The 4,429-nt window shown below is 38.9% G+C and overlaps 1 non-coding gene across 1 annotated transcript; it reads left to right on the forward strand.

Moving 5' to 3' along the window:
- Nucleotides 1-1,959: 1,959 nt before the first annotated feature.
- Trnar-acg lies at nt 1,960-2,032 on the forward strand. Its single transcript has one exon. It is a non-coding gene; the product is annotated as a tRNA-Arg (tRNA).
- Nucleotides 2,033-4,429: the final 2,397 nt, after the last annotated feature.

Genomic DNA, 4,429 nt, shown 5'->3' on the forward strand with positions numbered 1-4,429 from the left:
TTTTACAAGCGGCTGTTTCTCCTGATTATGTGTACTCTTTCATAACGCTCCTGATGTGCAGTTGGATTGTGGCCATTCACACCCATGTATAATGTTACCCATGTATAATGATACCCAATTTGGTGATCACTCATCATAAAATGAGGAAGGTTTTCCATTGGGGTAAAAAAACTTTTTCAATAATATATTATTATTAACCATTCCCGACCGATTTCAAACGGCGACAAGTTATTGCTGTGGTGTCTAAATAAAAGTATCAACAAAATGCAAAAATAAGTTGTTGCTTTATAGGTAATTGAGAAAAAAGTTTTGCTTTTCTGTTCAATTATTTTATCAGAAAAATCGTGTGACATGTTTGCGAACAAAGTAGAGATAGATAGTTTCGGGTCGGAACCGTTTCGAACTCGGAACTACTAGGAACAGTTCCGACCATATTACATAGAACTCGGAACTACTAGGAACAGTTCCGACCATATTACATATGTTATTTTGGATTACCATTGTTATGTCTATCACGAATTGTCGAGAAGATCGAATCGGGGGGGAAGAGGGATATTCAGATTTCATGGAAGTCTATATTTTCCTTGGGGGTCCTAGAGAATAAAGAGGTTTCAAGTCGACAAAACAAGTGACGCACGAACATGCGCAATTGTCCGGCGCCATCTTTGTGGTTTACGCAGTGCCGGCCCGAGGCAAGTTTTAGGATGGAGCGAGATCCTATTATGGCGCCCCCTTGGTTGCCCTTAATTTATACCTTTAATTTTCTTTACCACTGAGGCGCTCCCTAGGACTTAGCGCTTGGAGCGGCTGCACCGTTCGCCCTATGGTAGGGCCGGCTCTGGGTTTACGTGCACTTTAACTGGAGTTGTTGTGTTGTTTATTCGTCGCGAATATCACTATGTTAAACTGTTGTGTAATTAGGTGTAACTACTTCACTCAAGAACAAAGAAACGTCATTGTTTAAAATTCCCGGCATTATTTGTCATCGCGGACCCCAAACTGAGGAGCTTTTACGACGAAGGCAATTTGCATGGCTCTCGACAATTAACCAGAAAAATTTCGATACGGATAAAGTGAATATCAATACACGAGTTTTTCAGAAACATTTCATTTCGGGTAAGCAATAACATTTGATTACTAGTTATCAATAACAACCGGATATTTTAGTTCAAATAGATAATGATTATGTTCTACCTCTATTTTTCAAATTTCAGTTTGTTTTCTTAGTGTCTGCTTGTAATAAATATATAGTAGAGTTAATATTAAATCCTAGCAGTTATATTGTATGTAATTTGTACGTCTGTGGAACCAATGGTTGATTGGCAACTACGTCATTAGTGATGAGTTAGGCAGTATTTGCGCACCTTTAGGCGCTAAGAAAAGTTAACAATTATTCCAATAGAGGATTTGCAATTTTGAGGAAGTTATAATGGGATTGAAACAGGTATTCGCATTATCACGTACAGTACATATTTGTAAATCTATACCCCTGGACCCACCTTTGCCAAAATATAAGTAGGAATAAATATAATAAGAAAATTTCAAATTTTTTGATTTCCAATTTGCTACATGTGGAAATAAACACGTGTGCCAAACGTGTTCTCGAAATGAATGAGTCTTTTTTTTTTAACTCTTTCCGCCCTGTGGGCACTAGAGAGCCTATTTTTGCAAGCCCATTATGGGTTCGGCCAGCCCCACAATGGGTAGCCGGGTGCTGAGGGACGGGTCCGACATATCCGAACGGATCACCCCCGAAAAATTCCTGGGGATTATTTGACCCGTCCGGATTCGATCCCGGGTCTCCCAGAGTGGTAGGCTGCCACTTTGACCGCTCGGCGCTGAAGTGAATGGATCGATATTGCAACTACGATAAATTCGCAAGGGTACTGCCGAAAAAGCAAAGGCGTGTTCGTCCACTCGTACGGTCAACTTGAGAGTGGAACAGCAAAAGGGATAAGCGGGCCAGTGGCGCAACGGATAACGCGTCTGACTACGGATCAGAAGATTCCAGGTTCGAATCCTGGCTGGCTCGGCTCCGTGTAGTTTTTTTTTTTTTTTTTCATTTACTTTGTGCATTATTTTAAATATAGTCGCATAAATGTTAAAATTCAGAACGCGTCGTTCGAGAACAATCATACGTTCTTACTATTCGTTGGGAAAGATACGACTCTACCGATGTTTGAAAGCGTGCACTTTGCTTCTGATATTCGGAATTAGTGTCTGTCTAGTAATTGGAACGAAACCGGCAAATAATAGGTTGCGGCCGACGTTTTCAACGCGAAAACGTGTACGTCGGACGTTCAGCGCCGCTTTCCTATAAGCCTGGAAGTTTGACAATGGTGTTTGGATAGTCAGTGGAATCATGCTCGACATTCCAAGCACCATTGCCAAACTTCTAGGCCTTCAGGAAAGCGGCGCTGAACGTCCGACGTACACGTTTTCGCGTTGAAAACGTCGGCCGCAACCTCTCTAATATTTTATAATAGTCTTTTCGCAAACCGAATCATTTGATATATAAAAATGTACGTATTCCTGCTTAAGAACGTCCTATAGGAACTACCGGTGACGTGAAACAAATTAAGAGTGTCGTCTGGTCTAAAGTTCGTTAAATTTAATCGTCGCACAGAGTACGGAGGAAAAAAGAGAACGGCAAACCGCTTTTTCTGGCATTAAAACTACTATTCGCTGGTAGTCGGTCCTTGGTTTGAGCTCGACTAGCGGACCGACCACAGAGTTTTCCGGGTTTTCTTAGCGTGTCTTAAGCTTAGTTCACACTGAGCGCGATTCGCTGGCGAAAGCGAAAAACAGAGCGAATAACCTTCAAAATGACTCGACACCGCTTCATAATACAGTAGATCCCCTATAAGACGGGTTCCTATAATTACGATTCCTATAAGACGGCGAAAAAATTGTGGCGGTATCCGTAAACAACGGTAAAAAAAACTCTTATAATTACGTAAAACGTCTTCGGGCAGCCGAAATACTTTCCGCCGTCCAGCGCCACGCTACGGACAGTTTAGGCGGGTAAATTGAGTTTAGTATCGTCTGTACATATAATTATATATAAATTATATATAAATTAGGTACTGTATATATAATTATATATTAACTTAATTTATTGTAACTTTATTATAATTTATATATATACTTTTTATATAATTATATTTAAATAGTAATAACGATAGATATATTTACCTTCGAAGATTAAATCTAAAAACTTCAACAAAGCAACAAAAATAGTGAAATTCCAAAATTTTCTTCCCTCGCTAACTGTTCCGCTCATTCTTTTATTCAGCGCGCTTGCAGCGCTTTTAGCGCATGTGTTCAATTATTAAGCCTACTGTCAGCGCACTAGCAGCACCTCTCGATCACGCTAAAAATAGTGCTTACAAGATGGACGCCTCCATGAAAAAAGTATCTTTTCCGATTACCAACTAATAATTACTTTTTTGCTGTTTTAAATGAGCAGATTTTTAATGGTGACATACGAAAATGGATTTTAAAGATTTCATTCGAATATTCGTGGTGGCACTCAATTATTGGTGTTTGCTACACTCAGGTTTTCTTTTAGACCCTTCGGGGAACTACGGCCTTGCATCCTAAAAACTGCACGCCAACATTAAACATAGACAGTACAGTAGCCTTACTTACTGTACGCCGTTCAGAGGGATCCTACCTTTTTGTATTGTCTATCTCCTCTCCCTCTTCCTTCCCCTCCCCCTCTTCCTTTTCCACTAGCTAAACACCTCGTGTACAACCGATATCTTTAATATATGTATATGCTTAATGGTTAAAACGGTTGTGCGGCTATGGAACTATAATATTGATTCTTTCAAGAACTCATTCTGTTTTGTGTATTGTATATTTTTATCATCTTTAACTTTTCGTCTTACGGCACTACGAGCACCTCTTTAGCAAGCCAGTTACAGATTCTTTATGTTCGATTAGGCCCACAATGAGACCGAATGGTGGGGGAGGAAACAGACAATTCAGAATCGACCATCCCCGAAAAATTCTCGGGATTTTTCGACTCATCTGCATTCGATCCCAGATTCCCCAGAGCGGTAGGCCGCTGCCTTATTCGCTTTTCCATACGGCCGTCGCCGGTTCTCGGTTATAATCAATTGGAGTAAACTTATTTAATATATTGGCCTCGATACATTGGATTTAACAATTATACCGATTTTCTAGTTTAATTTTTAAAAATTTTAAACCAATGATAAAAATTAAATTTTTCAAAAGCTCATTTAATTTTGATATCTCCGAAACAGCGACACCGTATAATAATAAATTTTTCTTTTAATGACGTCACATAATTTTAAGAATTAAAGCTTTATTTTTTTACGTACGTTTTAAATAAGCGAAAATAATTTTACGTAAATTTATTTAATTGCCTAAAAAATAATATATAACTATTAATATAATTTTA

The sequence above is a fragment of the Centruroides sculpturatus genome, unplaced genomic scaffold (assembly GCF_000671375.1).
Source record: "Centruroides sculpturatus isolate CEXI.00-Female unplaced genomic scaffold, Cexi_2.0 scaffold397, whole genome shotgun sequence".
Taxonomy (NCBI): Eukaryota; Metazoa; Arthropoda; class Arachnida; order Scorpiones; family Buthidae; genus Centruroides; species Centruroides sculpturatus.